We start from the raw sequence: 13,059 nt of genomic DNA, 5'->3' as shown, positions 1-13,059 counted from the left end.
AAAAGAAGAAAATATAAGGAAAAGGGAATAAGAAAGCTCAGAAGAGGCGAAATAAAGAAAAAAAGAAAAGGAGAATATAAGGAAAAAGGACCAAGAAAGCCCAGAAGAGGCGAAGGAAAAGGGAATAAGAAAGCCCAGAAGAGGCGAATTAAAGAAAAAAGAAAAGGAGAATAGAAGGAAAAAGGACCAAGAAAGCCCAGAAGAGGCGAAGGAAAAGGGAATAAGAAAGCCCAGAAGAGGCGAAATAAAGAAAAAAGAAAAGGAGAATATAAGGAAAAGGACCAAGAAAGCCCAGAAGAGGCGAAATAAAATAGAAGGAAAAGGGAATAAGAAAGCCCAGAAGAGGTGAAATAAAAAAAAAAAGAAAAGGAGAATAGAAGGAAAAAGGACCAAGAAAGCCCAGAAGAGGCGAAATAAAATATAAGGAAACTAGAAATAGAAAAGAAGAACATAAAAGGAAAGGAGAAGAGGAAAGATGAAGGGGAGGAAATCACTACTGAGTCAAGAAATAACCCAATACAAAGAAGAAAAGGAATCACCAAGATCACCAATATTGACGGACCACCAAGCACTAAAAATGATTTATGGCAACAAAAAAGAAAATGTACAACCAAGGACAGAAAGGTGGGGAAGAACGTTGATGGACTACGAATTGAAAATAATTAACAAGCATGAAAGAGAACAAAATCTAGCTGACTACATGTCCAGACATCCACGGCCATTCAAAAAAAGACGCAAGCACGAGGGCGGACGATCACCTAAAAGACATCATAGAAAACAACGCACCGATACCAGCAACAATGTCAGAACTAGAACAAGAGACAAAAAGAGACACCACCATGCTAGAGATCCAGAAAGTGTCGAGGCAACAAAGATGGAGACACACAAACAACAACAGCCTCACGGATCAAGGAGTCAGCAGAGAAGAACTATCAACGCTCGAGACAATAAGTGAAGAACTGCTGGAAGCAGAGAAGGGCATCTTGATGAAGGAGGCACGGAGAGTAACATCATACAGACTGAGCAAGACGAGAAACAGCTCACATTTAGAGGAGCACGAGAGGACTTTGGCGCAGGAGAAACAGCAGCAAAAAGAAAGGACAAAGACATACAATGAGCAGAGCGGACAGGCGCCACCAAAGAAAATCAAGGCAAGAGGCACCGCATGGCCAGGACCAAAGGTGGTGAGACAGAAATAATATCAATAATAAGACAACAGGTCCTCCAAAGATTCACTGGCGGTGACGAAAGTGAAAGGATCGATGATAACGGCTGCCTCCGAACGACAACGAATAACAAGAAAGAGATAGCATTTCAAGGAGCTGAAGGCGGAGGAAGAAGAAATGGCAGCGACAACTGCAGCCACATTGAAGGAGGAAGATAAAGGACAAGGAAGCGATGGAGACACTAGATCACGAAGGACATGCAGTAAACAAGAGACTTATTGAAGAGATGTAGAATGACAAGTACTCTCTCTCTCTCACTCTCTCTCTATCTCTCTCTCTCTCTCGTTTCGTTCACCTCCATCAATATAACTGTAAATGAGGACTATGATAAATGTGTCACGAACATTTGTTTGCAACAAGGGGGGAGATGTCGTGACCCGACAATGTGGGCGACTGACAGTAGGGCATTAGGACCCTGTGGGCCCTCAGGCAGAGTGACCAAGTCACCGGACACCAGATCCGGTGACGACACAGGAAAGGGGACAGACGATGACCATGGGACGGACGAGGACGGATGTGCTGACCAGCAGCTGCATGAGGTGCTGCCCAGCAGTAACAACAAATGCCAATAAAGAAATATCGGACTAACCTGTGTCCTGTGTTCATTGCACCTCCTGGCTCACACGAAGAACACGACACTAATATAAAAACACACGAATTTCATCAGAGGTAACAGACCTTCAGAGTTGAATGAGTTGCCCTGTAATGAAGGCGAGACGTAAAAAAAAACGTAAGGGGTGAGATAATTCGGTCCTCATACAAGTATGATCATTCTGTAATTAACTTAATGACCAATCAACATCTTGATGTAGGAAAGGAGAGAGTCACAGGCAGATGGAGTCCGAGACTGCTTTCCTCTCCTCTATCAACGAGAACATATGTGAGGCAATTTAATGCAACCTGGCGCCCTCTTCTGTCCTCTTGTGTTGGTGCCACAAGGCAGCTGCCTGCAGTGCTCTTAATTTAGCGCAGGCCAGGGCACACCCTGCTATTTGCAGGAGAAGCACCAAGGCAGTCAAGTCTTTCTGAGACCCCGTGGGAAGATTCTTTGGCAAAAACTGTCATACAATTCCCCTCCCAGTACAAAGAGGCCTGAGACGTCCGGCTTTTGTCGTGAATATAGATTCAGCAACAGTGTGCTTACGTGTTCACTGGGCACATCTCCATGATTATTGGCGTTGAATCAAAACTAAGCTGCCAGTGGTCAGTCAGACCCTTGGTAACAATGTCTCTTTTACTTTATTCACAAAGCAGTTGTGCGGATGCAACGACCCATGACAAAGTAGGGCTGTGCGTCCAAGGGCTAGCCTGAGCTGCATTTAATTCAGACAATTCTTCTATAAAGAAGTGTACGAAGATACCATCACACTGTTTGCCGACCCCACAAACAATAGGATAAACAATTTAATTTAAAAGTAATTAAGGCCTAGCTGAGATCGAGCGGGCCCAGGTGGATCAATACTATTCTTAATGTAAAGACTCTCTCCAGTCTCACACTTTATCTTTAAAGATGCACAAATAACAAACCCCCACTGAATTTGTAGTAACAATAGGACCTTTTCCAGAGTGGAAAGAGGAGTGTGTGGGGTATGTGAATGCCCACGAACAGGTTACTGGCAAACTCCAAGCCTATCACTGTTTGGAACATCAAGAAACATCTTAAAACCTATCCTGTGAGTAGCATTTGCTAGTACAGAAAAACCTGCACTCGTGATGGAGCTCTCCACACCCATTAAAGGGCTTATGTCTGTTAGGAATCGCTTCGTGAATTCCTTAAAAGTCAGAAGCAAGCTACATTAAGCTGTAAAGAAATGCTTATGGCTGAACTTTTAACATTGTGAATAGACCCCCATCCTTTTTGGGGTTGTCGAATATGGTTTTCAAAGCATTACATGCCAGATCTGTAATACATTGCAATTTCTGGGCTACACTACAATTGGGCAAGGTCATATTCCCCTAGCATTCAACACAGAAACTGTGTCAAGCTGGTTTGGTTGTGTGTAGGTGTTTGATTTTCCATGTGCCAAGGTGAATAATGACTCATCTGTACTTCATACCCTACACCAGGCTTAACATTATTTCAGAAAATGTCCTACTTGTGCCCCACATAGTGTCACTACTTATTTCACATTCGTATGCAGACCCCCCCCCCCACTCTCCAGGACACTGGCATGTAGTATTTGCAAGTGGTTGACTCTGGTACATCCCCAAGCTGCCCTGAATGTCGAATGTCTTTCGAGATTGACTCCTTCTCTTCACCTCAGCACCACCGTTATATTGAAGATATTACAGGTGCTCACAACAGGCTGAAACAAAACCTACAGCACCACAACACCCACACAGAATTTTGTCACAAAAAAGAAAGAAAAAGAAAGTTCAGAGAAAGCCTAACGAGATGATATCCCTCTTTGGCAAAAAGCTGTAAACACCTAAATAGCATGTATATATTCTGTCAACTAACATTATCATTACCCTCACACAGGTTTCACAAGAATCCCTACCTACATACAAACAGAATGGGGCTGATGTACAAGACTGTCACTCAATGCAGCACCTCAATTCACCTTCCTGCGTTGCAATGTGTGACAGGAAAAGGGCAGGAATGCACCATATTTAAGGCAATATGGCAAATTCTGCTGTTTCCCCTTTGCCCTTTTGGCAGCCTGGTATAAACGCAGGCACTCTTGCACCATGTTGCAAGGGTGCTCGAGTTGCATGCAGGACATTTTAGTGCAGGAAGGGACAACTTACAGCAAAAAAACAATCCTGAAAGGCATATTTCTCTTTATATATGTAAGAGAAAGTGACAAAGAGAAATATGGATATTTCTCCTCGTTATACCTCGTTATACCTCACCTGCGAATGTGTATTGTTTTGACTCATGCCCAGGTCTACCAGTTCTGGTAATCTGGAAATGCGTCAAAATCCATGGGAGTTGGGTGGGAACACCCAGACAACTCACATGGAACTTCTCACAGGGCAGAGTAAGGCCAAACAGCTATTTGCACTGGATTTCCTTACTACAGATTTATGAAGCCACACAGGGCCATGCAAAGTGTTCTTGCATTGCTTCTTTAAATAACATGTAAGGTTTGCGTCACTCTTGCAATATGTTTCTGCGTAGTGCAAGAGTGACACAAACGGCTCATAAATAGGCCTCCGAATGTTTCAAAATCATGGAAGACATGGCACAAAATACCCAAATGTTGGGAATCTAAACACAGTATTTCTTGGCAACTAAAGTATGAAGAAGGACAGGAAAGTTGCAGCCATGAAAGAGTGAAGACAGGACCCCAGCCTCTGCGGTGAGGAATAATCCAGCCCTCGATCCCTCCTTAGGCATTGTTCCTATTAACTCCAAAGTGGCCATACCTGAGCAAAAGATGTACATTCAAACAGTAATACTCATAGTTGAAAAAGTACTAAGGGTATGATTTAGGAGGGCGTTTGTATAGACATCAGGGCAATGGAATAAATCCCTCCATCACCCTGATGGGCACCAAATCCCTGAAATCTAGAGGTGTCTGCTTGCTCTGCGTACATCTATTAGTATTGCCTGGAACCTCTGCTACAGCCAGACGCGCAACACCCATTGGACTCGCCGGGCTTCAGCCCCCCACGTCGTGTGTGGCAGCCCCGGGCACACACAGAGCCGTACCCGAACGTTTCACAGGTCTTTAAAAGACCATTTGAATGTTAATTAGGCATTGCAGTTGTTTCACCCCCTTCTAAGAGCCCCTGCAGCTCCATTCTGCCTACTGATTAAAGGTTCAGCCTTTTTTCTTAGCCCCCCCCCCCTCTAGTTGCGCCTCTGGCTACAGCGATTCCTATCAATATTATAAAAGTTTGATGGATGGCTTCATCAAACAGGTTTCAAACCAAAGGGGTCAACTCCATTACGGGGGCCTGGTAGGACGTAATAAAGTTTATAAAAAATAGGGTACCTGGCCACCAATTCACAAAACTGCTTATTTATTTTAGCAGATTAAGGTGCAACACATTCAATTGCTGTACCTTACTTCATCACTTGAAATCATTTAGAACAACTTTAAAGCGACATTTTGTTTTTCATTAGAGCATTCAAAAGACACATTCTTCATTTTTCAAAAAGTAAACTTGATCAATATGTGAAACAAAATTGTGCTAAATGTAACAAAACATTAGAAAATGTAAATACCTAACATTACAACTCATGTACCTTTACAAACAATTACACCAGTTGATATTGCTAGTACTCAGCCTGCCTATAACCAAAAGTTCTTTGTCCTTTCTTTCTTTTGAAGGGCAGGCTAACTATGGGGAAATGAAGGTTTGAGTTCTCTCTATGGGTATGCTTCTTGTAGGTAAACCCTCTTGAGACTCCAAAACAAATGTATTTCCCTCATAGGTTCAAAGAAAAAATGCAGAAGCGTTTCCAATCCCCTTCAGAGTTTGAAGATTATTGTCAAGCCTGAGCCACGGTGTAATCTAGAATTTGTGATAAATGAAAGAAAGGGGAAGGGCGGGAAAACAAGGACACAATTTTAAAATCTGTTACTGTGCTTCCCTTCTATTTTTCCTCGATTTTATATCTTTAAACAACAGATAATGTACCTGATATTTTTGAAGTGGTTTTCACTTGCCGTACACCATCTTTTTTATGATAAAAACAAACTGGCAGAGAACCTAGAGGGTTACAAATGAATTATATAAATCATCCCGTCTGACAACCCTTGCTTCGTTCTCACTGGTTTCTCAACAGGGATTTACTTGGCCAATGACTGTTTCAAGAACGTGTATTCAAAACGAATATCTGGTCTCACAGTGAGACGTCGTTCCTCCTGTACATGTGTGTGGCCTCTGGAATTGATGGCCTGAAAAATAAATTGCAAGGGGCTTTATATATCGCTTATTTGCGTGCTTTCAAGATTTACAAACAAGCATTTACAATGCAATGGTTTCGCCTTTTGAAAAGTTTGATCTATTGGCATTGTAAATGACAAAATGTGTATTTATGTGTTGGTTTTGAAAACAGATAAATAAATGGCATTGTCATTTACAATGCCAATAGTTTAATCTCTGGCAAATGCCACACAACAACACACAGGCCCACACACACACACAGACCCACACACACAGACCCACACACACAGACCCGCAAACAGAGAGAGCCACACACAGAGAGAGCCACACACAATGAGAGCCACACACAGAGCCACACACACACACACAGAGCCACACACACACACCCAGAGCCACACCCACCCACCCAAAGCCACACCCACCCACCCAGAGTCACACACACACTCAGGAGAGCAAGCACAGCGAGGGGGCAGGGAAGCAAGCACAGCAAGGGGGCAGGGAAGCAAGCACAGCGAGGGGGCAGGGAAGCAAGCACAGCGAGGGGGCAGGGAAGCAAGCACAGCAAGGGGGCAGGGAATCAAGCACAGCGAGGGGGCAGGGAAGCAAGCACTGCCAGGGGGCAGGGAAGCAAGCACAGCCAGGGGGCAGGGAAGCAAGCACAGCCACGGAGCAGGGGAGCAAGCACAGCCAGGTGGCAGGGAAGCAAGCACAGCCAGGTGGCAGGGGAGCAAGCACAGCCAGGGGCAGGGAAGCAAGCATAGCCAGGGGGCAGGGAAGCAAGCACAGCCAGGGGGCAGGGAAGCAAGCACAGCCAGGGAGCAGGGAAGGAAGCACAGCGAGGGGGCAGGGAAGCAAGCACAGCGAGGGGGCAGGGAAGCAAGCACAACAAGGGGGCAGGGAAGCAAGCACAGCGAGGGGGCAGGGAAGCAAGCACAGCCAGGGGGCAGGGAAGCAAGCACAGCAAGGGGGCAGGGAAGCAAGCACAGCCAGGTGGCAGGGAAGCAATCACAGCCAGGTGGTAGGGAAGCAATCACAGCCAGGTGGCAGGGGAGCAAGCACAGCCAGGGGGCAGGCAAGCAAGCACAGCCAGGGGGCAGGGAAGCAAGCACAGCCAGGGGGCAGGGAAGCAAGCACAGCCAGGGGGCAGGGAAGCAAGCACAGCCAGGGTGCAGGGAAGCAAGCACAGCGAGGGGACAGGGAAGCAAGCACAACAAGGGGGCAGGGAAGCAAGCACGGCGAGGGGGCAGGGAAGCAAGCACAGCGAGGGTGCAGGGAAGCAAGCACGGGGAGGGGGCAGGGAAGCAAGCACAGCGAGGGGGCAGGTAAGCAAGCACAGCCGGGTGGCAGGGGACCAAGCACAGCCAGGGGGCAGGGAAGCAAGCACGGCCAGGGGGCAGGGAAGCAAGCACGGCCAGGGGGCAGGGAAGCAAGCACAGCCAGGGGGCAGGGAAGCAAGCACAGCCATGGGGCAGGGAAGCAAGCACAGCCAGGGGGCAGGGAAGCACGCACAGCCGGGGGCAGGGAAGCAAGCACTGCCATGTTTCCAGTGCTTGGCTATTCTGAACAAACAATTAGTATCCGGCCTGCCACTCAAACGAAAACAACTCCCAGAATACCTTCTATGAGCATTGGTACCCAGGAACCTGCACTAGCCTAACTGACAGGGTGGGTGTGTCTCAAACGCTGTGGGGTTAGGGTTAGGTAAGACGTGTGGAGTAGGCCCTTTTTAAAGCACCCACCCATCAGACAATATCCAAAAATGTGTGAGATAATCAGTGTTTACCTGTTCATTCACAAATGCACTTTCTGGAGCTAAATTCAGCAAATACTGTTCCTATGAGTCAGTACTCAGAATGTACCCTCGCAAATAGTGTTTGAGCCTACAAATGTTAAACTTCGGTGTGAGATATGGTTTGTGAATGAAGCCATAGAACTCCCACGCCCTACAAGTGACTAGTCTCCAACAAACAGAATCCTAGAAATAGCACAGCAATAAAACTCTTTAAAACATGGGTGGGAAACGGAATGGCAGGAAATGTGGCACAAAACTGCAGACCTATCATTTCACTTTTAGTCCTGACCCATTATTAGCAGGTGAGGTGTGTCTGCAGGAAGGAAACAACTTGCCAGCTCTGTAATACAGATAAACTCTAAACAGAAAGCAAAGAGAACAGCACCATTGGGGAGGGTGCAAAGCCAAAAGACACACAACAAAGAGAACGTCAAGACACAGCAACAACCAGTACAAGAAACACCAACATGTAAAGCAAAACAAACACAACTGTAAAAGCAGTAATATTAAAAACACGCTGGAAACAAGACAAACAACAGACACGAAAAAGGCAATATTAAGAGTACATGCCAACTGCATATAAAATAAGATAGAATAAAAGGCAAAATAATTTCAACAAAAAGAACAAGACATGCAAAAAAGAGACAACACATAAAATATGACACGCAGACGAAGTAAAGCGCCAACCACCTGTAAAATGAGGCTGCTCTTACAATGAGTGCCCACCTGAAGTGATGGGAGGTCGATGGAAGAGCCATCTCCTCACACTACATACACTCTATTGAACAGCCTTACTGTGAGGACCTCGAGTGGGAATAAAATAAGTACAATAGGGTGCGTCCACGTACGTAATAGCAACGTTCCCACTCAAGTAACGCAATGACCAGCATGAAGCAGTGTGACATCACCACGGCAGATCAAAGAGCACCAAAACCTTCTCGGTACAAACACGTCACTGGGTCACACTGGTGTAGCGGCTCCTGCGAAGGTGAGGGGTGACCCACCGGGTCAGACACAGAGGACGTGGCAAGCCGGCTAGCCGGACAAATGTTCTGCGCTGTGCAGCGAACAGAAGAAAAACGAAAGAAGCGACCTTTGAGAACTTGTGAAAGAGGCAGGGTTTCTGAAGAAAGCATTACTCACGTCTGTACCTGACCCCACCATCCGCTGGTGACTCAAGGGATGGCAAATATCTTCTGGGAACAACCTGAGAGGCTGCAAGAATGCAGATCTCTGGGGCCTAAGCTGGGCGCTCCTACGCCAGGCCTTTAGAGACAGCTGGCACAGCCTCAAAAACAACTGCACCCGCCGTGTACTGCAGGAAGGACGCTGAAGAGGGGGCATATGGGGGGCTGCCCACAGGAAGGGGGTCTGGCCACAGGTTAAGAGATAGGGGGGAAGAAAGGAAAGGTGGTGAGTATCGCAGGATAGAGGCAGAGGGAGGATGGAAGAGATGTAACTTGGAAAACATTGCATGTTCTACGCTGAACTTGCTGCTAAACGTTGCACATTTTGCACTTTGCTAGATATTCCAGCTCCGAAGGTCCGGCTCTCTCGGGTAGGGGGTAGATATTTCCAAGCGGTGGCTTCTCGGCTGTGGAATAGCCTACCCTTCTCTCTCCGACAGATCCCGGACCTCCTTACTTTTAGGAGGAGTCTAAAAACATGGCTCTTCCTTCTTTGAGCTTGCTGCAATGGAATGCTTTTGGTTGATGTTATGTGGTCTTTGTTTCTCAGCGCCGGGACACTCCTGGGAGTAGCCGTTTACAAATATTAGCTAACATAACATAAGATAACATGTAGGAGAGGAAGGAAGCAGGTAAAATGGAGGAAAGGTGGTGGCGAGGCATTAGGGAACTAAAGAAGGTAAAGGGGAAGTAATAAAGGATGCAATGGTGTGGGTGAGGGATAAAGAAGGAGGCAAGAAGGAAAGAACGACAGAAAGGATGGGTCGGGGCATAGGAATGAAGGAAGAGATGTTGGAAGATCAATGGAGGGGCGCATTTAATGCGGTCTACGTAATTGTTTGTTCATGGAATGATGCCCCAGAGTAACACTATATGTAAAACTACCACATCAAAAAAAGACGGCACCAGCTTCTACCTCCGAATCCGGCATCCCAGTTCCGATTGGGGTCTGCGCCGACACACAGACTGCCGGACTTCCTAGAGCGGGTCTTGCGCCACATGTGGTTCTAAAAGACCCAACAGCGAAGCGATGACCCGGGCAGGAGACAACTTTCAGGTGACAAGTCACACACACATTCGTTTCCTGCAGAGAAACCAGCCATTCGTCACTGAGCAGGGAGCAAATACTCGGGTGACCGCTAGTGGTCCATATTTCAACCTCGTCTTTCAGTCCCACACAACCTGCACTGAGCATGCGGACACAAGAAACGCGTGTGCACTAACTTAGGCATGCTATAGAGTGTATTACGGGAGCCCTTGGCTCTGGCAGGGAGTCTCAAAAATACACTTTCCCCAGATATTGAAAGCCTGTTGTTAGAACATTAAAGTCTGGTCCATTAATCTGTGCTACAAAGAAGCCCCGCTGCAGCCATCAGCGTCTTCATAGTCCAGACTGCAGTGCAGGTGAAAGGCACGGTAATGGAGGCCCTGCTAAACATAGTAGTCACTGCGCCAGTATTTCCGTTGGCCAAAAAACTAACACTGCACAAAAGACGAGGACTAGTTGCACGCCAATGAATTTTAAACAAGGAAAGGCACGGACAGCGGGAGGGGGGGCAAGAAAGGCACGGACAGCGGGAGGGGGGCGGGAAAGGCACGGACAGCGGGAGGGGGGGCGGGAAAGGCACGGACAGCGGGAGGGGGGGCGGGAACAGCAAACGGCAAGAAAAAGCACTCACCTGGACTTCTTCCGGCGGCGGTCGGCCTGCAATGGCCAAAACAAACCTTCCCCCCACCAAAAAAAATAGGAACCGCCCACCGCCGCAATGACGGCAACAAAGGGGCTGGATGAGAAAAAATCTCAGGAACGGCCACGAGTCGCCTCGCAGAATGACGGACGCCTCTCACTTCCAATGGCTAACCTCCATTTATGGAGCTAGCCAATGGAACAGAGAGGCTGGACTTTTGTCCATACTGGTAAACAAAAGTTTTCGCCTGCGCGAAACGCTGCTTGCGCAGCTGTTCGCCAGGCGAAACCTAAAAAGGAACTGAAAAGAACCAGCTGCTGTGCTTACTTAAAGGGACTTCTTTTTTGACCGATATTGATGTTTTCCCTGTCCTGTTTAATCAACTTTGTTAATTTCGACCTTTGCTTGTTTTTGAAACTTCAATCTCTGCAAGGTTAAGTGAAAGACTAATTACTTCATTCTCCGCGGCATTACACAAAACACAAAACTATGTTTGCAACATTGTAGCTTAGCCGCACTGATTATAAGCTCGTCACACTCTAAATCTATGCGCTTGTTCTTATTTAACATTTCCCCAGTAATTGCGTGAAAGGCTAATTTCTTCATTCTCTGCAGCATTACACAAAACGCTGTTTGCAACATTGCAGCTACGCCGCTTTGATTATGAGCTTGACGCACTCTATGTCTATGTGCTTGTTCTTATTCACCTTTTCCCTAGTATTTGCGCATTGGGTTTTGTAGCTTCCTCTCAATAATCGACAAAACCATTTTAGCAAGCATAATGTTTGTGAACACTCACTTTTTGTATGTCTCACGTCTTCTTCCAAAGTTCGGTCAGTCAGAAATTCATGCACTTCAAGCGCTTGTGCTGCCTCTGCCTTTTCAAACAATGAATCTCTCCAACAGGAGATTGGTGGTATTGTTGAACTCGTAGTCCATCGTTTCTATGATGTTAATTAATTGTTTGGTTCAGCTCGGACATTTCGTTTAGACCTCTCCTAATACAGTTGAATTTCAGAATTAGGTAGGCCTCTCTTTTTAGTAACTTATTACAGAGAACAAGGGTCCTAAGGATTTACAGTATGGCGAGAGAATAATAATATAGACTACAATCAGTACTATATAGTTTCAACGCCCAGCCGGGCGTGAGTTTATTTAAGGAATGATATAGAATATTGTTGATCCAAGAAGGATCAAAATAAAAGGTGAGATAGGGTACAGTCCTGTACCTATCCCAAAAGGTTAGAGAGAACAGATCAAAGCAAGGGGGATAGAAGAAAGAAACAGGTTTTTCAGGCAGGAAATAATTCTTGAGCCACGGGGTGACTTGCAAATACAATAGATAATTTCAACAAATTCACCTTGCAGTATAAACAATTGTAAGTATACATGTTATATCATATGTTACACTGCATAGCGCGTCGACGTTTCGATCCCTAAGGGCTCGTAATAAACTGGGATCATCATCAGGACAGTTTTGTAATTAATACCTGCATTACAATTTGAAAGCCTGTAAAAAGAGGGAAAAAATAGAAACAGGTTTTGAGGCATACGCCTAGAACATTGAATTATACATAAGGGTGAACACTACGTCAAGGCACATGTGCAGGTGTTAAAACAGGCCACTCTCACATGTTTACTCGCTGCTCTCTGGCTAGTGTGAAAGTGATTTTTAAGAAAATTATTTTAAGTTAAGAAGACTGAAGTGAGAATTTCGGCGCAGTGAAAAACGGGAAAAATGTGTCATTCACATCCGTGTCGATGATAGTCTAAAGTGAGGAAAAGGCGCGGTGAATTGAAAAACATTTTTATAAAAGACATTTGTGATAGTGCCGGCGCTGTGTCCGAAAGGATCCAGAAGATTGGTATTACGGCGCGTGTTGCGTGGTGAATGTGCAGTGAAATGGTGATTCAAGGTGAGGAAGTTTCTGGGCAAGGAGGTCATGCTTTACCTTTCAGAATGTCTGACCCCGAGTTTAAGGGACAATCGGCTTGCGACTTTCTTATTGGTACAGATGCCTTGATGCTGTTTGGTAAAGAGGGGGGGGGGCAGTTAATGAAGCAGCCATCAGTAGGCATGTGGGGCTAAATAGGGTATAAACGTAGGGGCTTACCTTGCGTTGCAAAATGCAAGCGCATGTAGTTGGGGGTGTTCTAGCTGGTCGGGAGAGTTTTCCGGCCGGTGCGGGTAACAGGATACTAAATTAAGAGGAAGTCATACCGTTAGCGCACCACTCACGGTAGGAGTCTTACCAAGTATAAATGGTGGGAGTAATGCTTACCTAGCGTCCTACAATGTAGACGCATTCAGTTGAAGAATGTTC

This window comes from Lissotriton vulgaris, chromosome 5 (assembly GCF_964263255.1).
Source record: "Lissotriton vulgaris chromosome 5, aLisVul1.2, whole genome shotgun sequence".
NCBI lineage: Eukaryota > Metazoa > Chordata > Amphibia > Caudata > Salamandridae > Lissotriton > Lissotriton vulgaris.
Note: the sequence above shows the minus strand (reverse complement) of the source record.